Source organism: Vicugna pacos, chromosome 27 (assembly GCF_048564905.1).
Source record: "Vicugna pacos chromosome 27, VicPac4, whole genome shotgun sequence".
Classification (NCBI taxonomy): domain Eukaryota; kingdom Metazoa; phylum Chordata; class Mammalia; order Artiodactyla; family Camelidae; genus Vicugna; species Vicugna pacos.
Genome location: NC_133013.1, coordinates 14,163,353 through 14,188,892, shown reverse-complemented (window position 1 = coordinate 14,188,892; position 25,540 = coordinate 14,163,353). Strand labels below are relative to the sequence as shown.

General features: G+C 41.6%; 1 long non-coding RNA gene across 4 annotated transcripts in view; it reads right to left on the bottom strand.

Annotated features, from left to right (window-relative positions):
- The window catches only part of LOC140689707 (uncharacterized), a 111,268-nt gene that overhangs the window by 52,441 nt on the left and 33,287 nt on the right, over positions 1-25,540 (bottom strand). For all 4 annotated transcript variants that reach the window (XR_012064760.1, XR_012064762.1, XR_012064763.1 and 1 more), the window contains one exon: positions 11,662-11,740. This is a non-coding gene — a long non-coding RNA (uncharacterized lncRNA). The remainder of the gene's footprint in view (positions 1-11,661; positions 11,741-25,540) is intronic.

The following is a 25,540-nucleotide window of genomic DNA, read 5'->3' as shown; positions in this document are numbered from 1 at the left end:
AGTGTCCCTCACAAGAAGCCACTATTCATAGACAAGACATCATTGTAAAAATCTCAGAACCTGGGGGTGAGTCTGAAGCACCCCACTGGACAACAAAGACTGAGAAAGACCACAGTAGAAAGGTAAAAAGAGCAGTTTAACTCTGACTGCACTGCCTCTCCCCGAGGAAGCAGAGAGCTACACAGAGTGCTCTGTATGCTCTGACCTGGGCATACAGCTCCTCAGTGGGAAAGAGAACCCATGGTGGACATCCAGCTTCCCGAGCATTAGTGGACACTTTCTGGAAGGCTTACTCAAGTCCCATCTCATGAATGTGGCTGAGGGAACTTGCAGAGCTCAACCACTGGCAATCAGCTGGAGACGGAGAAGGGGAGTGGGGCTGATAGCAACCAAGGCTCAGATTTTGGCAAATCATGTTCCTGCTTGCATCGGTAAGTGAAGAGAGATGTCAGTCGGCCATTCTGCCCATCTGCAGAGCCAAGCCAGGGGCCACCTTGGGCTTGATAGCTCAGTGGGAAATTCTGCCTGATTTAGGTCCCTAGCCAAAGGTGTGTACTAGCCATGGACCCCATTTTATGGCCCCAGGTGGGCCTGGGAGCAAATCCTCAGTCCTGCCCAACTGCTCCCATCCAGTCCTATCTCTCTGGGAAATGTGGCTGCAGATGTACAGCATGTGTGGGGCTCATCCTACGGCTGGCCCAGGCAGGGAGTGAAGCCAGCAGCCCTGCCCGACTGTTGAGCACAGCCTCTGGCCCCACATAACCAGGTAGACTGAACAGTGGCCCTGAGCAGCCTCAGAGCAAAGCCTGTGGCACTGCCCAGCCACAGAGCACAGCACATGACCCTGTTCGATCACTGAACACAGCCGATGGCTTGGGTCAGTCAGAGATCCCGGCATGTGACCCTTCCCAGTCGTGGCGTACCGGCTGGGGCTCCACCTGACCTGGACAGCAATTTCACACGAGCACAGAACATGATGCCCAGCTCCGTCCAGCTGTGGGATACAGCTGAAGATCTGGCCACATGGAAGAGCCCAGCCAGAACTTCCATTCAGTAGTGGAACACAGCCAATGGCCTACCTGATGGCAAAGCCCAGCCTGCAGCTGCACCCCCACGTGGAGGGGCCTCATCCAGTCGGGAAGCACAGCCTGAGACCCCACTCAAACAGGAGCAGTTGAAGAGCATGTCCTGCCGCCCTGACAAACTGAGGAGTCTAACGCATGGTGCTGCCCTGCCAGGAAGCACAGTCTGAGACCCCACCTGAACAGAGGTGGGGCCCAGCTAGCGTCCTCACCTGACTGCAGAACACATCCAGCAGCACTGCCAAAGCAAGGAGCCCGCCCCACTTGAATGTAGAGCCCAGCCCATCCAACCGTGGAGCTCAGCCAGCAGCACACGTGACCTGAGAGCACGGGCAGTGGCCTCACCCAGCAAGAGACCCCCGAGAGCAAGCCCCACCTGCCCACAGACGCCACCAGCCTATCTAATTGGTACCCAAAGTTGAGCTCATTGCTGAAATTCTTTTCCTGCTGAAAAAAATCTATAAAGTCTGGGAGAGGAGACTGTTTACTCAAATGTGCAGACACTAAAGTCTGGCATCAAGGATCACAAAGAATCAGACAAACACGGAATCACCAAAGGAAACTAGTAAAACTCCAATAACTGACTCTAAGGAAATGGAGATCTACAAACTATCCAACAAAACATTTAGAATAATACCCTTAAAGACGTTCTGTGAACTACAAGAACACACAGACAACCAAATGAAATTAGGAAAACAATGTATGAACAAAATGAGAAGTTCAGCAAAGAAACAGAAACCAATCTGAACAGACCAATTACTAGTAAAAAGATTAAATGAGTAATTTAAAAAAAAAACCAAAAAAACAAACTCCCAACAAAAAAAGAGACCAGGACCAGATGGCTTCACTAGTGCATTCTACCAAACATTCAGATAAGAATTAATATCAATCCTCCTCAAATGCTTCCAAAAAAAAAAAAAAAAAAGAAGAGGAAAGATTACTTCCAAACTGATTTTAAAAAGTCAGCATTACCCTGATTCCAAACCAGACAAGGACACAACAAAAAAAGAAAATTACAGGCCAATATCCTTGATGAACATCGATGTAAAATTTTTCAACAGTTTTAAGCAAACTGAATTCAGCAGTACATTAAAAGGATCACACACCATGAACAAGTGGAATTTATTTTGGGGATACAAGGATGCTTTGGCATCCATGAATCAATCAATATGACACACCACGTTAACAAAATAAAGGATTAAAACCGTATAATCATCTCAGTAGATACAGAAAAAGCATTGGACAAAATTCAGCATTCATCTATGATAAAAACTGTCAAAGCAGGTACAGAGGAAGCATACCTCAATACAATGAAAGCCATATATGAGAAGCCCATAGCTAACATACTCAATAGAAAAGCTGAACGTTTTTCCTCTAAGATAAGGATCAAGACTTATCTTGTCTTAATAAGTGCCCACTCGCACTACTTTTATATAACATAGTACTGGAAATTCTAGCCTGAGAAATGGGAAAGAAAAAGAAATAAAGGCATCAAAATTGAAAAGGAAGAAGTAAAACTGTCACTATTTGATGATGAAACATGTTATTATATAGAGAAAACTCTTAGGACCCCATCAAAAAAAAAAGATTAGAAAAAATAAATTCAGTGAATTTACAAGAAACAAAGTTCATATACAGAAATATGTTGCATTTCTATATGCTGTTAACAAAAAGAAATCAGAAAGAGAAGAAAACAATTTCATTTACATTTGTATCAAAAAGAATAAACTAACTAGGAATACATTTAATCAATGAGGTGAAAGGCTTGTAAAAAACTCTAAGACATTGATGAAAGACACTGAAGGGTGTTACTGAAGGAGGTCATTGAGAAGGTGTGACCACTGTTTGATCTGCGAGCTGGACTTAGGCAAGCAGAGGCTCCTCCCTCACGCCCCTGTCCTTGAAATGCACATTTCATCCAATATTCCCACACTAGGAGCTGTTTCAAGGACATATTCTGAGAGACAATGTTCTGCTAAAACCATCTGGACTGAATACATGACTAAACGTAGTTAAGGCCTTTGTACAAACTTTTAAGATTCTGGCAGGCAGGTATGGAGACCAGTTCATCTTGTAGCCATTCAAGACAATCCCTTACTTATAAAACTGCCACCTAGCAGTCCGGAGTGATCTGCCTGTTTATTCAGTCTCTCCTTGCCCTCCATGTTCAGGGCCTGATTTCAGATCTCACCCAGGGAACTACCAAGGTTTTGAACCAACCCAAACATAAATGAATGGGAAAATATTCTGTGTTCATGGATTGGAAGAATTAATCTTAAAATGCTCATACTACCCAAAGCAATCCCTATAAAATTGAATATAGATTCAGTGAAATCCCATTCAAAATTCCAATGGAATTTTTCACAGAACTAGAACAAACAATTCTAAAATTTGTGTGGAATCATAAAAGACCCTGAATAGCCAAAGCAATTTTAAGGACAACAAAGCTGGAAGCATCATACTCCCTAATTTTAGACAATATTACAAAGTTATAGTAATGACGAGAATATGGTATTGGCATAAAAATAGACACGTATCAATGGAACGGAATTAGACAGCCCAGAAATAAACCCACATGTACATGGTCAATTAATTTTTGACAAAGAAGCTGAGAATACTCAATGGGGAAAAGTCAGTCTCTTCAAAATGATGGGAAAACTGGAGAGCCACATGCTAAAGAAACAAATTGGGCCACTACCTTATACCATCCACAAAAAATAAGCTCAAAGTAGAATCAAAACTTGAACATAAGACCTGAAATCATAAAACTCCTAGAAGAAAACAGGTGGTAAGCACCTTGATATTGGTCTTAGCTGTGATTTTTTTTTTCTTTTTTTGGATTTGACACCGAAAACAAAAGCAACAAAAGCAAAAATAAACAAGTGATGAGACCACATCAAATGAAAATGCTTCTGTGCAGCAAAAGAAACAATCAACAAAATGAAAAGCAATCTATCAATTGGGAGAAAATAACTGCTAATCATATATCTGATAAAGGGTTAACATCCAAAATACATAAAGAACTCACATGACTCCATCGCACCGGTGGGTGGAGCAAAGTCCCAGGGTTCCAGGGCTGGTGCCAACTGGCTGGTGGGTGGAGCCTGGTCCAGGCACTAATAAGCTAGAAGGAGGAGTCCAAAATGGGACTTGCCAGCACCAGTATCCTCGTGGTAGAATGAGCTCCCAAATATGGCTGCCACCAGTGTCTACATCTCCAAGAGGAACCCCAGTTGCCTCCTGTCTCTCTGCGAGCTTCTCCAAGATCAGCAAGTGGGTCTGACCCAGTCTCTTTTCAAATTGCAGCTTCTTCCCTGTGTCTCAGGATGTGTGAGAATTTGTGCATGACGTTTAAGAGCAGAGCCTCTTGTTTCCTGCAGCCCTCTGGCTTTCCCCAAAGTGAGCCCTGCTGACCTTCAAAAGTCAAACATCCAGACGCTCTTCTTCCTGGTGCGGGATCCCTGGGCTGGGCAGCCGGTTGTGGGGCTCGAACCACTTGCTTCCTGGGGAGAACCTCTGCAGTTGTGACAACCCTCCCATTTGCGGCTCACCTACTTGGGGGTATGTGTCTTTATTATGCTGCATCTCCACCCTCCTACCCAACTCATTGTGGCTCCTTCTTTACATCGTTAGTTGTAAAATAACTTTTCTGCTAGACTTCAGGTCATTCTCATCAACAGTTGCTTTGTAAACGGCTGTAATTTTGGTGTGCTCATGGGAGGAGGTGAGCTCAGATGCTTCCGACACCCTTTGGCTATGCCTCCCCCCAACCCAAATCTTTTGACGTTTAAAAGCCCTTAACCTCAAAGGTAAATCATTTTAGCAATTTTCTTAAAAATTGAGTGTCCTATGAAAATTCTCTGGTGGAATTTCTTTTCAGGATTATTAGCCCTTTTGAAAGTAAAACCTAAGCTAACTAGTAAAAGGAGAGAAGTACAGACTTTCATAATTTAATTCTTCCCATCTTCTTTAAAACGAAGCTATCTATCCTTCAACAGCTAAGACATCTTCATGCACATAAATCTATAAATTGTTATAGCATTTACAGCCCTCAGGTATGCATATAAATTCAGGGAAATGCAGAGAGTTGCTATGGGTTTTAGATGTTTCCTCTATTCCTAAAACTGTTGCCGACTTGGCATGGTTAAATCTTGCACATCTTTTGAGGTTCAGCCGAAATGTTATTTCTTTCATGAAGCCTGTTTTTATCACTAAAGCTGGAAGCAGTTCTGCCTTCTCTAAACGTACATGCTTTTAAGGTTTTACTGGATACCTTTACCCAATAGTCAATTTAACTGGGCCAATTAAATCAGTTAGGAATGCTATGCATATGATACCCATAAAATCAATGATCTCACGTTGTGAAGAATTCACCCTGACCTGGGGTTTTTCTTTCCTTCCATTTTTGCAAAACAAAAATTTGCTTTTGGCTTGGCAGCCAACTCTTCATTTTTTATTACCTATAGAGGCACTAAATACATTGAAACTTACTCATCACAAACTTTGCTTTCCACATCATGTCAAAGCTATCATTCCCAGTCTAGTCATTTTATCTTGCAGTCTTACAGGAAATTAAAAGAGGACATTAAAAAACAAAAGAATTCAGTCGTTTCATTGCCTGAACTTGAAAAAGCGAATGACAGGAGGTATAGAGAGGCAATTTTACTTGAGTAGATACTTTGAAAAATCTGAAAGATGAGGGGAACCATTTACTATTCTTAGCTCTGCACAAGGTACGGAAAAGCCATTTGTACTTTTAACTTAACAAGGATTCGTTGAGCATTCTCTGTGACATGCCATGTGTAAATCTGTGGCAATGGTGTGCTGGAACCAGCTCTGTCAGCTGGCAAGAACCGATACTTAAAATTTCAGGATGTTTTTGATCCAGTTGTTGGACCATTGGTGGTTTGAAATTGGCTGTGGTTGCAGTATTTACCCTGTAGTGTTTGGCAAACACTACAAATCAGGGTGTTTTACTTTCAGAGAGTCAGTTTTCCAGCACACCACTGGAAACACAGCCATCAGTGAGATGCATTCTGAGTCCTCAGGGGCTGGCTTCCTACTTAGGGGTTAAGATAAGTACAATAATGATCAAAACACAAGGCACAATTAACTGGGTTAAAATCCATATGTCACATTATGATGCGTAAGTCTCAGTCCAGAGCAGCACCACATTAAAAGAAAGTATCACATAAGTGTTCTAATTGCGTGTCCTATAAGAACATAATACAAATCCAAGGACATAGTATAACACATTTTCAGTTGAACACTATTATCTCTGACAATGTGATAGACTAGAGATTCTGAAATTTTCTGATCACAAGGTGGTAATAATTTTGCATCTCACACATACTCACACAGATACACACTTTTAAATGAATGGACAACTGACTTGAAAAGAAAGAAATCCCTTGAGGCAGTGATTGAAAAGGAGTTGAAAAGAGTGGAGGCTAAGGAGAGAGGCGAGCATAGTTGTTACCATCAAGGCCTCTGTGGAAACAACCCTTGTAGGTCTAGGTTCGAGGTACAGAGTGAAAAATAAAATAAAACTTAAATTTAAAAACTGTCTTTCCTGAGCTTCTATAACCATAAACAAGGCCCTAAACAGAAGTCACACAACCCATTGGGGGCCCAAAACCTCTCAAGAAAATTCTACTTAACACGGACCTGCATCTGAGTGACTCCAGGTCTCTAGGAGAAACAAACAAATTCCCCCTGGAGAAATGCAGCCCAGGTTTCAGAGAAAGTACAGAAAGTGTCCCCCAAAAGTATAAGCTCCCAAACAAAAAGTTACCAAACATGTGAGAAAATCATCCTGAGTAAGAGAAAGCAGAAAGACAAAGCTACAATAGCAAATCATATCTATAACAACTTCAGATGCCAGAATTATCAGCTATAGTATAAGCATATACTTAGCAGGTTATATTTAGGTATGTTAAATGTATTTGAAGAAGCAAAAGGGAGAACTAAGAAGTGAGTAAAAGTAAGAGTGCATTAAAAATTAATAAGCGGATTTGAAAAAAAGAGAATTTCTGGGAATAAGGTATATAGTAGTTTAGATTTTTAAGCCCTGTAGAAAAGGTAAAGAGCATCACAAGTCAGATGAAGAAATTATTTGTGAACTGACAGATCTGTACATATTGGGACTACTCATTAGACATCAGGCATAATATTTTAAACAATTCTTTAGTGAGGAATTATATTCCAAAATTTTTAAATTTGAAACATCCTGATTTCATTCTCATTCTTCATATTTCCAACTTTTTATTGTGAAAAGATTTTAAATATACAATGGTTTGGGCAGAAGACCTAAACAAGCAATTCTCAAATGAAGACATACGAATGACCAATAGGCATATGAAAAAAAATGCTCAGTATCACTAATTATCAGAGAAATGCAAATCAGAACTACAATGAGGCATCACCTAACACCAGTCAGAATGGCCGTCATTCAAAAGTCCATGAACAATAAATGCTGGAGAGGGTGTGGAGAAAATGGAACCCTCCTACACTGCTGGTAGGAATGTAGTTTGGTGCAGCCATTATGGAAAGCAGGATGGAGATTCCTCAGAAAACTAAAAATAGACTTACCACGTGATCCAGCAATTCCACTTCTGGGTATATATCCAGAGGGAACTCTGATGCGAAAAGATACATGCACCCCAAAGTTCATAGCAGCACTATATACAATAGCCAAGACATGGAAGCAACCTAAATGTCCATCGACAGATGACTGGATAAAGAAGTTGTGGTATATTTACACAATGGAATACTACTCTGCCATAAAAATGAATAAAATATTGTCATTTGAAGCAACATGGATGGACCTGGAGAATGTCATTCTAAGTGAAGTAAGTCAGAAAGAGAAAGAAAAATACCATATGATAGCACTCACATGTGGAATCTAAAAGAAGAAGATGACAAGTGAACTTATATATAAAACAGAAACAGACTCATGGTTGCCAGAGGGGAGGAGGCTGAGAAGGGATAAACTGGGAGTTCGAGATTTGCAGATACTGACAAGTATATATAAAATAGATAAACAAGTTTATACTGTATAGCACAGGGAAATATATTCAAGATCTTATAGTAGCTCACAGTGAAAAAAGAGTATGAAAATGAATATATGTATATTCATGTATGAGTGAAAAATTGTGCTGTACACCAGAAATTGACAAAACATTGTAAACAGACTATAACTCAATTTTTTAAAAATGTAGTGCACATAGCCTAAAATAAATAGATAGACAGAGAGACAGACAGACAGACAGAGTTAGGATTTATGACCAATCTTGGAAAAAAGTTTGAATTCAACCCTATTTCATACTATATACAAAAGTCAAATCCAGGTATGTTCACGAATGTTGCACTTAGGCTCAGGGAGGTATGTCCAAGAATAATAGTAGCAGCATTGCTCATAATAACACGTTAGAAATAATCCAAGTATCCACCAGTAAGAGACTGGACAGATAAGCGTAGTATAGTTGCAGAGGGAACGCTATGTAGGGATACAAGTAAATGAATTAAAACTACACTCATGGACATGGATGAATCTTCAAAATATAATTTGAGTGAAAAGAAGTCACAGAAGAATACAAACAGTATGATACCATTATATGCAAAGTATAAAGCAAGGAAAAATGAACTAAAGATACTATATAAATACATAGCCATATTTGACAAAACTATAATGAAAGCAATGGAACAAAAATTTTGGAATAGCAGTGTTTAGTCGGTGGGACTGGGTGGGTGATGAAGTTGTGGAGGCAGGTGGGGACATGGGATTGGAGGAGAGCATTAGAGAGTTTGAATGTTTTTTGTAATGCTTTGTTTCTTAAGTTGGGAAGTGGACTTATGAGTGTCTACTTTATGATTATGTTTCATAATTTGTAATATATTACCTATGTTACTTTTTGCATAATAAACTTCATCAAAACTGAAAAACAAAAATGAACTCTATTGATATATTCTTGAGTACCCTACAACTTCCAGGAGCCCTTCACACAGCTGGCCCCCCAAAAATCCTTTCTGCATCAAATAAGATCCATTTTTCCATCCTGCTCCAGATTACTTCCCTCAACTGCCTCCCCTATTTTGCAAAAATGGGGTCAGAACTCGAGTCCTCCCGCCCTACCACTGCCACTGCAGAAAATAGTCCCTCAGTTTGCCTGCCTTCCTCTCAGAAACTTGCCTTTGATAACTTCAGAGCAGGCAGAGTGGTTCTCTAACACCTTTAGAGCAGCCAAACCAGCACAGTTGGAATGCTGAGTTGGGCAGAGCGAACAAGTAAAGACTGTAAACATACATGTCAACAACCGTGAAACTGAATTCTCCAGAGGAAGCAAGTCAAAGCGATGGAATTTCTGGCTGGGGGTTATGGAAAGACTTCAGGCAGAAGGCAGCATCAGAACGGAGCTTTGAAAAGTGAGTAGAATTTTGCTGGATGAGAGAATGAAGATTCCCTGCAAAGGGAAATGTCATCATGAGAGAACATTACATGGCTTTTGGACATTGAGTTTTTGGTCTGACTCATCCACAGGGGAGTAGGTGACAAAAATTGGACTGAGGTAGTAGCGTAGAGTTAGGATGATTTATTAAAAAGTTAGACGTTTATTCTTTAGAGCATGAGAAGACAGTGAGGATTACTGAACAAATATTTACATGGCCAGACCTTCTATGAAGATTTAAATAATTAATCTTGAGAACTTACTCGGGACAAGGCACGGCATGTGAGAGAGAAAGAGAGAGAGAAGTGGGGTTGCAAAAAAACAACCAAACAAAAAGACTTAAGATATGATCACTGCCTTAGGGACTCACAGTCCAGTTGAAGTTAAAGAACATAATCAAGGGAGCAGGGTAAAGAAACAGGACACTTTTCCAGCTCTCCTGAAACAGGTCTTTAGTGTGTGGTTCCCTTATTTGGTTGGAATCAGTGTGAATAACCAAAAGTGTCCAAATTAAAGTGCAAAGCTATAATAGATTTCTACCTTGCTCAGCCCATTATAAATTGAATTGAGTGGTAATCAGGTGTTGCAATGCTAGGAGAGAGGTCATTACCAATTCTCAGGAAATGCACATTCCCTTTTATAGGAATAACCACAGGATCCATGTCCACAAGACCCACAGACCCTATTTTTAAAGTTCAGACCACAGGAATCTACACAGCCCCATGATTTGTGAATCACAGTGTGACGCCCATTAGAGGAGGGGTTTGCCCTCCCTGGGCAGTCAGCTCTAAGGAGGGACCCTCTCCCCTAGGCAAGCATCAGGTTGCTGATGCTGACTGTGCCCGACAGAATCCTCTGACGCATCCCTTCAGCCTGCTCTTCCTGCTGCTTGTATTGTGAATCCTCTCATCTATCAGTCCGGATAAATGCACCAATCTGCCTTGGGGGTGGTGGGGTGGTCTGTTTATGTTTATCACTGTATATTGACTGAGATCTCAATGACATGAAGCAAGATGAGTCTCTCCTCCTCTTCACTTATCCATCATCCCTGAAGCGCCAATACTGCCTATTGGAAAGGAAGAGGCTGCCAAGACATATGCTAAAATTATATTTCATCTTACTTTGGAGGTAATGAGATAGTTTAATATGAAATGAAATTTAAAAGCGCAGTGGGGCTCTTTTGTTCTTTTCCCCTCCCTTGGTAATTGCTTCAGTCTCTGCGTGCTGCTGACTGACACCTGAGTAATAGGTACGGAATGAAACCTACTCCTTTCAGAAAATGAACGTCTGCTGAAAGAGCTGGACAGAAAGCAGCGATTATGCAGGTCTTTGAAGTCACTGCCTGTGTCTCAAGCTCATCTCCCACCTGGTTCACGATACATCACTCTGGGCTCCACACAAAGCCTGGCTCCCAGGGAAGAGAAGCTTTCAAACACATGCGTATGAAGCTAACTCCAAAACGAGACACCAAGAAGCAGCTCAAACCACACTCCCTTCCCTTTTCCTCCCCTCACCCACTTTAGAAAATGATACGCTTTCCTTCCAGGACACAGAAATACAGTGGCTGACTCTGATCAAACGATGCTGGATACATTAGCAGCTTCAGGTGTGTTTGTTACCCCTTGAGGGATGTAACATAACACGAGGAACCAGCAGCACTGGATGAGGCTGGAAATGTAATCTTCTGGAACATTTTCACATTCAAGGTAAAGTCACATCTCATAAGGCAGCTAATAGTTTTAGATCCACATAGTTAAGAAGAACGTGGTAATTGTATGATAAAATATTAGCAAAGCTCACAAAAATGGAGCTAGAATATCTGTCTCTGATAGAAGACAGAGGAGATGTGAGATTTGTTACAAATGTTACCTGTAGGCACCAACAATAACACCCTCTATTGCTATAATTGAAACATATATATAATTAATACAGTCAAAAACACAGAGCTAGAGGTACAAATGCCAGGTATGTTCAGAGAATAGAAGATGATGGCACCAGGAGATTGGATTTTGGCTTGCTTCATCATCATCATCATCATCATCATTATTATTATTATTATTACTTTCCAGTGTGCTTTACAGTTATTCAACACTCAAAACCATATAGTAGAAGGCAGGTAAAGAGTCACATACCTGTGTACTTGGCTTCCACAGGAACTAGCTGCACATCCTTGAGCAACTCACTTTACCTCTTGGCCTCATTTCTTCTAATCTATAAAAGGGAGCTATTATTAGTGTGTAACTTATAAGGTGCTTATATAAAGTGCCTGATATATATATATTTTTTTAATGCTTATTAGGTGTTTTTAAAAAGTATAAATATTGCCTAATAGAGCCTTATTATTCAGTGTGGTTCACAAACCAACAGCCTCTGCATCACCTAAGCGCTCATAAGCAGGGCCGACTCTCACGCGTCAGTCCAAACCTACCCTGTCAGAATCTGCATTTTAACACGAGTCAGGGGATTCATATTACTCTTAAAATGCTAATTCCCAAGCAGTAGGTCTGGGGTGGAGCCTGAGGTTCTGCCTTCCTAACAAGTTCCCAGGTGATGCCGACGTTACTGGTCAAAGGGCCACAGTTTGGGTAGCAAGGATTGAAAGAGTGTCCGCCACATTGGAGGTGCTTAACACAATAGCCTGCAGCACTGGTTCTCAAACTCAGTGCATCTGGATCACTGGAGGGCTTGGTAAACCAGATGGATAAACCCCACCAGCAACTCTTCCAAGTCAAGGGACCTGGGTAGGACCTGCAATACAGGTCTAACAAGTTCCCAGGTGATACTGATGTTGCTGGTCCAGGATCACATTTTGAGAATTAGTGGTCTACAAACATAAATGGAAAATAAAAGAAGATTAACTATTACAGGATAAGGAAAAGCAGGATAATTAGTACACTATGACTTTTACTCATAAATACTCTACATGTTAAAAAAAAATCTAAAAGGAAATATACAACATAGATTGTTTGAAGGAATTGGGGCTAAAGGGGAATTTGAGCATTTCTCTATTTGCCAAGTTTAATTGACAGTAAAAGACGTCCCCTTTCAAACCATCCCTTTCTTCCTAGGCTATGGTTCCAGAAGCAGCAGCTCCCCTAAGCCCCTGACCTTTTCCAGTTACATGAAGAGGCAATTGGCTTTTAGAGATATAAACACATTGATTTGAATTGAAAAGGGGAGGAGATTAAGCAGCACAGGGGAGGCAATGATTAAAAATGTAGGCATGAGTGAACAAATGGCTGAGCACATTGAAGATCGAACATTCTCAGATTCAGCACGGTGGATGTGTCCATACATACAGTCACGGATTCTTTTATTTTGTTATTTACATCCCACTGTGCTCCTAAAAGTTTTTAAAATATTTTGAAAATGCATCCTGGCTTTTCAATCTCAAGGTATTGAGTTGGGAAATTTAAGTCTCCATAATGAAGTGCAGTACCAAGTAACCTTTACTGCCCTTTGTCACCAGTGGAGCTATGAGCCAGGCCCTGTCCTTTGCAGAGAGGCAGCTGTCTCCACTGGGCACATACAATGATACAAGGCCTGGCAGCTCAAATCCCAAGGGCCCTAGCCCTTCGATGTAAACGCCCTGAGATGTAAGAAGGCGCTAGCCTCCTCTAACACCGAGTGGATGTTCTATAAAGGTGTGTTGCGTTTCAAAGGGCAGCTGCCTCATCTACTGAGAAAGAGCTGATGTTTTGGGAGACTAAATGCAGATGATGATCATCATCATAATAAAAAATCTTAAACAGTATATTGGGATCCATCCTAAGAGAATAAGGGAGATATTCATTGTAGTTATTGAGAAAGTGACAGATTGTCAACAGCTTACTGTCCAGCATTCAGTCAACACAGCATCCTATAGCCGTTAAAGATTAAGTCTGTGAAGACCAAGTGATAATTATTGTATTATGGCAACAAACGTTTTCCAGGTTAAGTTTTAAAAAAGGATACAGCATTGCATCTAGAGCTTAATTACTACCCTATTTTTGAATTCCATGTCCAAGAAGCAGCTGAAAGAAAACATTGCAAACTGTAGGCATTTTTGTGTTTGCGATTCTCTTGCAAATTTTACTTTTCCCCCTAATCTTTCTTTAATAAGTATACACTAAATTTACAGTGAAAAATGAACCATTTTGTAAATTATGGCCTTTAAAATTATGTTATTTTAATGTTGATCACATTACGAGTAAAAAGGAAGATAAGAAATTATTACTCTCTAATTACAGCTGTGCTAAGATATCTACCTGTTAAATAGAAGCCAATGCATTAACAGTGATTGCTTTTATTGGGACTTAGGGCAATTGAGGTGGGGGGTGGTTCTATAATTGTGGTTTTAGAATGAAACAAAAGCAAAATATAGTGAGGAAATGAATGTTTGTATAAGTAGCTTTGCCGTTCACAGGCACAGGAGATTTCTCAAAGAAGCACCTGAAGTTTGGGGAATTCATCTTTATTTAAAATGAAATTAAACAACAGCTTGCTCCTTGGCTCATTTCTGCTACTGAAGTGCTCCCTCCTGGGACATAGCCTGGTCTCTCTCGGCCACCCCATGCCTGAGCCTGTGCTCCCACACGAGGGCAGTGTGGTCGGGGGCTCACTGCTCTCCTTACTTGGATGTGAGCCCAGCAGAGAAGCAAGCCCCACTTCTCAGAACCTGAGGAGTGTTCACAATGCCTGTGAACCAGCGTCCTGTCCCTAGCAGCCTCTCCCATGGGTGTTGGATAACATGGCTTTGTGCCCAACAGCTATGTAACATCAACTTCATGTGACCATGAGTGACCACAGATTTGGGGCTCAGGCTGAGTTCATGCAGAGAGCAGTAATCCTGTTTTTAATCAACCATGCCCAAGTAGGGCCGCAGATCTATCAGTCGAGATTCCCTCTGGTGACTTTGCAGGGCCTCAGTGGAAAACAAAAGGTCCTTTCACCCTAATCCTGAGGTCCTAGGGGTTTTGCCAGGAATCTTGGGGAAATTGAACTCTTTCTCATGTTACGAGCCCCGTTCAGACACTAAGATGTATTCGTGCCAGTCTCCTAATAACTCTCTCTAACGGTTCAATTATCACAAGGCAAACCATTCCCCTAAAGTGTGCATGAGGACCCAGGAATTCATTCATTTATTCACTCATTCATTCAACTAATCCTTGGGTGCCTTCTGTGTGCAAACAGCATACCAGGTGCTGGTTAAGTGGTGCGTGAGATACAGCAGCCTGCCTACTCCAGGAATTCCATCCTGCCTGGCTGGGGCACCCTGAGGACGCTGCAGCAGGACTGGATGTGGTGAGTGGGCACAGCTGACAAACACTTGTGGCCACTGACCACATACTCGCACCTTTGGTGCCCATGATCCTGGGGCGCCCCGCCAGGCCTCCCACAAACTGCAGTTAAGGAGCAATTGCCCTGTTTCCACCGCTGGTAGCTGCGTACCTGGCCCCCTCTGCCCTCATCACATTTCAGAAAACTCTCACCACCCTCCCCAGGGCTGACTCATCCTAGGCAGTGTGGTCAAAAGACGCCGTCGAGATCCAGGACCCAGGCCTGCAGCAGACCCGCAGCAGAGCGGGCTTGGGTGATTAACTCCAAAAGGCAGTCACACACCCCTGGCCTCTGCTTGGTAGGTTCAGGGTAACAGCTGTGGAAAAGCAGCACCTACTTCATTTCTGCATCTTCCATGTGCCCCCCAAGCCCCCTGCTGCACAAAGTATCGTACGTGTGCCTCCCATGAACCGCCATGTTCCAATACTGTTTTTCCCAAAGGCTCTTTCATTCCATCAATTTCCATGTTTTACTGTTTACTGCTTTTACATCCCAACTAGCCTGTGGCCAACAGCTGTCATAGTCATCCATTCATACAAACTCAGAGTATCCCCTCCTCCCACAGCCCCGAACACTCCTGTCAATCCTCTTCACGTCTGTATTCCATATGGTGCAAGGAGGAGTGATCAACAATTAAAATTATGAGATATATTTCCAACTGAATGCCCTGTTAAACACATATAATCAACCCCAAATAAAATGACAGGTTGCTGACAAGGAACCAATGGCCCCTCGGCAATGATCTCAGGAAGAAACACACATTCCATGACCAAATCTCCAACATAAGCAGTAAGGAGGCATCCACCTTTAAAAATGAGCCAGTAAAATCTAACAGCAAGTGGGATGTTGAAGAAAATCAGCATTATTATTACTGGCAGATTTAAACTGTGCTCACAAAAGACAGTTTTTTTTTTTAAGCCCTGGTTTCTGAAGAGATTTTTCACTTGAAAGTGGATTGTATTTAAAAAATAGAACATTTCCTTTTGATAGAAACAATGACAGTTAAGGTGCAAGATTAGTCAATAAAATCCTATTAACCTACAATTATACTGAAGAGCAATGCTGCCAAATCGTTCTTGAACACAGTCGGCTTCCCCATCTCTTTCTCCTCTAGCTGCTCTTTGCTTATGCCTACCTGTCAGATCCGACCTCATTATCGAGATGCAGAACAGGTACCTCTTCCTCCACGAAGCCTTCCTTGACAACTTCAGACAAAAGAAAGCTGTCTCCCTTATGCTCCTGGCGTACTTTTATCATTCCCTATGGCAGTTACCACGTTATGTGCTATAATGCATGTGTCTTCTTCACCCTGTTCAGCTGGGAGTTCCTCCCTGGGACAGAGTATATCTTAATCATTCTGTAACCCTACAGTACCTGTCTTGATGTCTTCCAAAGACTAGTCCTTTTATAAAAGTGTTTTAATTGAAACACACAAGCCAGATGTTAAACCAAGCAGAATAATGAAGAATAAATGGAACTCTGAGAAAATGACTGATAATGCCTTATCTCCAGTTGGATGCACAGGAAAAGGCTAATCGAATTTAAACCTGAAAACAACAGAAAGAAGAAATGTTTTTCTTGGACAGCATTCCATTGTATGGCTAGGCCATACTTTATTTAATCACCCTCTAATTACTGAATACTACCCAGTGGGCTTTTTTTTTTCATTAATAAAAAACCCTATAATAGGCAAAAATGAACTACCAATTTTGTGGATGTAATTATTAGTTTAGAATAAACTACTGGAAGACAATGTGACCCATAAATGGGCATATGTGTTTTTAAGAGTTTATACAAATTGATACTTCCACGTAGGAATTCTAATGTTTCACAAATAGGTGTAATCTTTTGTTTTTTTGCTAGATAATACTCAAGCTGGGAAACTTCCCTTTATTCATAGTTTTTAGTTTTGCTCTTGAATGTGTGCTGGATTTTATCCAGTGTATTTGTTATCTGTACTTCTTCTGGGTCTTCTCTCTGCTGGGCCCTCTGATCCGCATTTTCCAGCCTGCTCTGTGCAAGAAGGGCACTGGCGTGCCCTCTGGAGATGGTCTGGGTTCAGGCAATGGGAGGGACCATTAGGAAATCTAAAGGGGTTTTGCTTGGGGAGGAGAGAGGCTCAGCACATCCGCTCTCCTGGAGCCCTCCCTACTGCCTTGTCAGCAGGCAATTTCTCTACCTAAGACCACAGCTTCCATGAGATGCCCCCACTCCACAGTTTCTGAAAACTTTCCCCTCCTATTGACCTTCAGGCCTTTGGCAGCAGGAAATATGCAGGTGTCAGCTCTCAAATCTTACGAGTCCTGAGGTGTTTCACCACGCCCTGTGGACTCCTGCAACCCAACCCACCTCTCTGCAAAGCAGCCCTTCCTTAAACTCTCCCACTCACCCTTCTGAGTGTTCCAGCTGTTTGACAGGTTTGGACTAACGTAGTAACTGGAACAAGGGGTAGTCCAGGGGCTGGGTGGCAGCGCTCAACCATTCCAGACAACATGGACACAATTTCTAAAATTAGCAATAATGTCTTTTGTGAAAATGGAAGTATTCTGACCCACCGAATCCGTGACAATGGCTAATTTAATGATGGGATTCCTAGAAAAGAAATAAATGGACAGCTTATCAGATGTACTTAACATTCTGATTCTGGTGGGCAGAATCCTAGTATAAGTCCCTGCCATGGATTTCCATGGCCTTGCATCCCTTTCCCAGACATGAACTGGTCCGTAGCCCCAGAGTATGTTGCATCCTTTGAGGAAGGACACTACGAAGCAGCCACAGGTAAAGACTATGAATCTTCCTCCAGGTCTTCCCTATAGGGAAGGAAATACCCAGGAAAAGAATTACCTAGAACTTCCAAAGGGTGTAAGATTCTGTCTCTGAACTTACATCAAGCCCGGGAGATTGACTAGTGGACCATGATGGTAATTCAGAGTGGTGACTTAAAGTACCATGAAGCACTCAAAGCAGCCATGAAGGCATGGTTGGGGGATGGGCTCAAAAGCAGTACTTTTCCTCTTGAGGCTCATTTGGTTCCTGCTACTACTGAGTGCTCTACCTGCCGATGGCAAGTAGTATTCAGTGTGGCCCTAATCCCTGGGTATACGAGACAGCCATCTGGGACAAGTTGATTACAATGTTCCTTCCATCCTCCATCATGGAAAACGCAACAGTTTGACCCCACCAGCATAAATGTATTGTAAGTTAATGGATTTGCTTTCTTGTCTATAGTGCTTCTGCCTGCACCATGATCAATGCGTTCTCCACTACCATGGTGTTACCAAACCATACTTGGGTCTGCTCACCTGTGCACAGCAGAGCTGCTCTATCGACACCAGGTTATGGTGAAGGAAAGTGTAGCATTTATTGTAAGGCCAAGCAAGGAGTATGGGCAGCTAATTCTCAAAAGGCTAGAATTCCCTAATGGCTTTTAGGGAAAAATTTTTAAGGACAGGATGAAGGAGAGGGTTTCAGAATGTGTGATCAGCTCATGGGCAGTCTTCCAATTGGCTGGTGGTGAGGTAATTGAGGGTCAACACCAACCTCCTTCTGGTTTCTACCAGTCTGGGGTCTACATGCTTGTGATCAGCATGCAGTTAACATCTTCCACCTGGTGGGTGTTCGTTATCTATAAAACAGCCCAAGGAAATGGCTCAGAATATTATCTATAGCCCCTGAGGAGGAATTAAAGGCCCTTGACTTTGTTTAATAGCTAAACTATTATTTTTTTTTTGTCTTGCTTGAGTGTTTTCCTTAGTTCTGCATTTTTGTTCCACTTCTCTAATTAAATTTGTTCTTTGAAACTTGGGGAAGATCTAGGAGGCTAAATTCTTTCTACAAATAAGAAACAGATGAAGGACATGGTAGGGGAGAAGGTACTTCCCTGGGAAGGCCCCATAGGGTCCTGCTCAGTTACAGAGGTATGCTGAAAAAAAAATCACCTCCAACAAGGCAATCTTTTTTATGGCAAAAGGACTATAACCATGGGCTCATGCCCATGAAATTACAATGTGCCCCATCACCCAGAGGCAGCTGGCTTGATAACATGGTGAAGACTTAGTTACAGAACCAGTAGGGAGACAACATTCAGCATTCAGGTTCAGAAGCTACCTTACAAGATGTAGTACATTCCTTAAATCAGTAGCCAATATTGGAGCCATCCCAACTGCCTAAATGCATGGCTCTGGAAAGTTAAGTGTGCAAGTAGGAGCTGCATCTCTCCCTATTTTACCAAGCAATTCTCTGAAGAAAATTTTCTTTCCTTTGCTATGAGCTTAAGTTTGATGGAGTTGGAGTTTTTAGCGCCCAAGGTGAGAAAGTTTCAGCCTGGGATTACAGTGATATTTAAGTAAAGTTTCAACATTAGCCCTGTTTAACTCCTCATACTACCAAACTAACAGGCAAAGGAGTCATTTCATCGACTTGGGTGATTGATCCAATTACCAAGAGCAAATCGGGTTGTTGTTACGCAATAGGAGCAAGTGGGACCAAGTCTGGAAGGCAGAGGCTCACTGTATTGGTGGCAAATTGCAGCAGTCCAATAAAGACAGGGCCACAGAGATCTTGATCTTGTGAAAACAAGAGTGGGCATTATTTCCATGCAACAGAATCCCATCCACCCAAGGTGCTGGCAGAAGGCAAGGGAAACATGAAAAGGGTGGTGAAAAAGAAAGTCATGGCTATCAGTTCGGGGCTCTTGGCCAGTCACAGAAGCAGGGACCACAGGGGCTGGTGTAGTGCGTGTACAGAAATTTCTCCCCACACCTCGTCCCTTGCAGCCTCAACTTAGATAAGGGACACTTGACATTTCATGTGGTGATGGGACTGAAGTCATGTTTAGCTCAGATCATTTCCTTTAATGCTTCTCTCTCTTGAGTTTTTCCTCCTGGAACTTCTGTTCTACAAATACCAAGCCCCTCGCTCTATGCTTGATGTTTCTTTACATCCGCACTTCTAATTCTTAAGTTTTGAGTTCTAGGAGGATAACGTTTGTTGGTCTGATTTCTAGTATGGTTTTCTGAAGTATCCATTGTGATATTTATTATACTTTGTCTTGTGGAAATCATGCTTTATTTCCAAGATCGCTTCCTTCATTTTTGCCTTTCCCCATCGCTGTCTTCTCTTGTTTTAGAAGCATGATGTCCTCTCCCATCTCCTGGCAAATATGAATCTAACATTTTTGAATTCTTTCCCGTTTCCTGGCCACTCAGCCGGATTCCCTTCTTCAAACCGCTGGTTTTGTTTGTTCATTTGACAAAGAAAACTTGAGATCAGTGGTTTGAGGAACTGTAGATCAGAATCACTTGTTATCAGAGAAATGCAAATCAAAACCACAATGAGGTATCACCTCACACCAGCCAGAATGGCCACCATTCAAAAGTCCACAAATGACAAATGCTGGAGAGGCTGTGGAGAAAAGGGAAAACTCCTACACTGCTGGTGGAAATGCAGTTTGGTGCAGCCACTGTGGAAAACAGTATGGAGATTCCTCAAAAGACTAGGAATAGACTTACCATATGACCCAGGAATCCCACTCCTGGGCTTACATCCAGAAGGAACCCTACTTCAGGATGACACCTGCACCCCAATGTTCATAGCAGCTTTATTTACAATAGCCAAGACAAGGAAACAGCCTAAATGTCCATCAATAGATGACTGGATAAAGAAGATGTGGTATATTTATACAATGGAATGCTACTCAGCCATAAAAACTGACAACATAACGCCATTTGCAGCAACATGGATGCTCCTGGAGAATGTCATTCTAAGTGAAGTAAGCCAGAAAGAGAAAGAAAAATATTATATGAGATCGCTCATATGTGGAATCTAAAAAAAACAAAAACAAAGCATAAATACAGAATAGAAATAGACTCATAGACATAGAATAAAGACTTGTGGTTGCCAAGGGGGTGGGGGGTGGGAAGAGATAGACTGGGATTTCAAAATTGTAGAACAGATAAACAAGATTATACTGTATAGCACAGGGAAATATATACACCATCTTATGGTAGCTCACAGAGAAAAGAATGTGACGATGAATATATATATGTTCCCGTATAATTGAAAAATTGTGCTGTACACTGGAATTTGACACAACATTGTAAAATGATTATAAATCAATAAAAAATTTTAAAAAAAATCACTTGGCAAATGTTTTCAAAATGTCCATTTCCAGTTTCCCTTTCCCTCCTTCAAGGCCGCTCTTCCCAATCTCAACAAAAGTACAACAGTCTCCAGGAGAGTTGTCGAGATAAGAGTCTTAGGAAATAAAACACCTACCCTGGTGATCCTGACATGTTTCCTCACCCTGCACTGAGAACTAGCAGACGAATACGAACAGTACAGAGATGGTGTGAACTCTATCTGGGAGCTCAGGTTATTAGTCGGTCAGCATGCTGACTTGCTATGATGTAGGTGTGTGGGCACTCTGTGTTGGCAGTGTATCTCTCAAGAGAAACTTCCTTTCAGGGATAGCAGGCCAGGAACGCCGGTGGAGTCTTAGAGGTGGCTGTTCAGCCTGCTCACCCCCATGCCACGTTGCCTGGCCTTCCATTGGCATTCAGTAAATATTTACTCTGGAAGGAATGAGAAGATCAGAGTACTAGTTGCCAACGGGGGTCAGGAAAGCACTAGCAGGGAGGCTGTGAGCATCCGAGAATCCACTGCGGCACTGGTGACTTCCCTTCCACATTGGCTGTGGTACCGGGGGTCAGCTGAGGTCCTGTTGCACCTTCTGACTCTACTGCAGACAGGCACCTGTGTTTGCTTGTGTGCTGTTATGAGTAGGAGTTAGAGCCAGCAATCCAGAGTACACAGCCCTGGGCACCTGGGTCCTAAAGTCCATGCAGGTACATTGTAGGTACCCCTTCTGACTCTGACATATGCTCCGAGCCTTCGTCATGGTTTTCATGGCAGTTTTCAGAGATGACACTAAAAAATATCCATCCATCCATTTACTTCCATACAGTCATTTCCCTTCCTTGTGCTGACTTGCAGGTTAGTTGTCTCTGGGAGTGTCCATCAATCTAAATCTATTCACTCTCGTTCAAAAATGTTGCAAAATGCCTGCTCTATGGATAAGAGCTGTTTGTTTTTCTAATGATGCTGCAATATTTTCCCCTAGATTTTATGTAATTTTTGTTATTTCAAAGAACTTTTAAGTTTGAATTTTTATCTTGAAAACTGATTTTTGTTGTAAATTTCTACATCTAAGTCAAAGGTTTCAGGCTTGTGGACTGTAGAGCGAATATGGCCATAGATTTATTTTCTATTCAGTGCAATATTATTAATTTTATGCTACATTTGGATGAAAATTTGGAATCATACAGCAGAATGACTGATGCTTACCATTATTGGGTTCTTTTCCTCTTCTGGTCATAAAGGTGACTGTCTTAGCCCCTTGCAATTGGAAAGGGTCATGGATCTAGTTTGGGTCAATGAGATGTGAGAAGTTAACTCTATCACTTCCTGGCTATTTTCCAGTCTCTGTTCCCCACAACAGAACCACAGGGACCACCTATCTCAGATGCTGGAGTCACAAAATGATGGAGCCTGGATTCCTGAGTGACTACTGATGACTGTTGACCCACATGAGTCATAAACTTTTGCAGTGTTAAGATAGCAAGACTTGAAATTGTCTTTGAATACAACATAAATTAGCCTACTCTGATTATTTTGTATCTGGGTTTTCTTTTTTCCCCACATAATACATTATCATTTCTCTATACCCTTAAAGATCATCTAAGAATAAGATTTTAATGGCACCATATTTCATCACAAGTTTGTGTACCATGAATTTATTGAACTAATCCCCTATGGTCGAATGCCTAGTTGGAAGCATTTTGTTTGTTTTGGTTATTTTTTTTTAACATTTTTTTTATTGAGTTATAGTCATCTACAAATTTTGAATTCCCAGTCTGTCCCTTCCCAACCACCACCCCTTTGGCAACCACAAGTTTGTATTCTATGTCTATGAGTCTATTTCTGTTTTGTATTTATGCTTTGTTTGTGTGTGGTTTTTTTTTTTTTTTTAGATTCCACGTATGAGTGATCTCACATGGTATTTTTCTTTCTCTTTCTGGCTTACTTCACTTAGAATGACATTCTCCAGGGACATCCATGTTGCTGCAAATGGCATTATGTTGTCATTTTTATGGCTGAATAGTATTCCATCATATAAATATACCACATTTTTGGAAGCTATAAATACTGCTTGATTATGTTTAGCATTAGTTCTTTATCAAATTTCACTGGTGCTGCTCTTATTAGGTAGGGTTAAATACAGAAAGCATCATTGTAACAGGTTTAAAGATGACATGATGGTTTACATAGAAAATCCTAAGCAATCTGCAAAACAACTAGAACTAATAAGTGAATTTAGCAAGATCAAACCATATAAAATATGCAAAAATTAGTTGTATTTTGTATGCTATTGTACAAATGACTGAAAATGGAAATAAAAACAATTCAATTTATAGTAGCATCAAAAAACAAAAGGCTTAGGATTTAGTTTATAAATAAAAGACACACAAGACCTCTATGTTGAAAATTATGAAACACTGCTGAGAAAAACTGACAAATAACTAAATATACCATTTTCAACTACTGAGGCTAGAACAACTGAATATTCGCATGAAAAACAGTGAATCTTGATGTGTTACCTCCTATCACACCCAAATACTAATTCAAGATGCACCACAAACTTAATTATAAAAACCAAAATTACAAAGCTTCTTGAAAACAATGTAGACTATCCTTGCAACCAACGTAGGCAAAACTTTTTTTTTTAGACAGGACACAGTGAGCAGTGAACATAAATGAGAAAAAAATGGATAAATTAGACTTCATCAGAAGGTTTTGACATCAAAAGACATTATTAAGAAAATTTATGGTCAAGCCATAGATAGGGAAACGATATTTGCAAAACAAATGCCTGACAAATATACAAACTCAATAACAAAAAGTCAAATCACCAAACAAATGGGAAAATTATGTGGAAAAAATACTTCACAAAGGAAGAATCACTTATGGCCAATAGGCACATAAAAAGATGTTTGTCATTCATTAGCTATCAGGGAAGTGAAAATTAAGCCACAACGGGACACCACTACACACTGAACACAGTCGCTAGACCTTGTGGGCTTATTTTTCCTCTTAAGAATTTGCCTAAAGCAAAAGTTACCATCACAACCATCTGCTGCACAACAAGGATTAACTTTACTTCTAACCAAAAGGCAAATTGCTACCCCTGAGACTTGTCACTACTTGTCACAAGAAGCTACGATTCAAGGTACAACAGAACAGGTAGCACCTCTGGGTCTCTCAAGCACCCCCACGTTCATGCTGTGAGCGAACTGTCATCAGTGGTCAAGCTTCTAGCCCCAGAGCACGCCCGTGACTGGGAAGTCAGTGGTGGTAGTCCTGGAAGTTTCATTCCATGCAGGCAATTCACAACTCCTGCATAACTTGGAGGAGGCGGGGGCTCTCAAACATGGTCCTGAGCACCTGTTCATTGGCCAGCTGTTACATGCAGCACAGTTGCTTTTCTGCTTGCAATTGCTTGCAGTCAAGGAAGGAGTAATGAAATCAGCCAGGGTCTCGACTTAGGCCGCAGCAAGGTTAGGTCAAGTGTGTGGGTGTGAATGCTCTGTATCATACCATGCGGACTACTCGAATTAAACAGAGGGCGGCCCCTTTTCCAAGGCCTCCAGCTCAAACAAGAGTAACTTCATCCCAGCAACATACTCCCTACTGTCAATGCTGGTTCTCTCAGAACATTGTGATGACCGAAAACCAAAGGACTTTATGAAAAGCTCCTTGAGTGTCTTCACATCCCATGGAGTCTTGGTCTGGGTGAAGCACTGCTTCCTACTTCAGATAATATAGCAGCGTAGGAAAATCCAGTAAGTCAGACTCATTCCAGAAGTGGAATACTCTTGATTCATCTTAGCCTGTTCTTAACCTGAACTGACACATACGCCCATGAAGAATCACTTGAAATACCTTTATATTGAGAAATAGGCACTATTCTTTACTCCTTAACAGTTCTTAAAAGCAAGTAATATTTGAATTTCATCTTCATGAGAGGAAAGGGGAGGAAGGATCAAAGAAGCGATAACATTAAAAGCAAAAAAAAAGTCATTTAGAGAGCTGATAACTATGTCTTACTATTACTGGAAAGGCGCACATCTTTCTTCACTGTTCTGCTCTTAACCAACAGCTGACCTGCACTTGGTCACTCCTAGGACTCAAGCAGCCCATGTGACAGCGGGCAGGAACCCCTTGAGCTGCTGCATTGCCAGGGCGTGTCTGAGCTTGGTTCATGGGGGTGCCATGCAGCACACAGTTTCAGTACCACGACACAAGTTGCTCTCTAGTCCAAATGACAGGGGTCTCAAATTCCTCCCACCATCACCATTGGTTCAAGAGACACAGAATTGGGCACAAAGGTATGAGGCCCACTTAGAAAAGTTGTCACTGCTGTGTGATGGGCAGATGATGTAGCCAGGACAAGCTAAAGGAGAGGGTATAAACTCTTCCAGATACGCTTTTGGTAAAAAAGGGTCTATTTAATGTGTGGATCCTGAGCAGTTTCAGATGGGAAGGAAGGATTCTCTCCACTTGACACTGGCCAGTCCAGAACAGCCCGTGTGGGTGTGAAGTTCATGTGGGTTGGCGGATGGTATAAAAGACTTA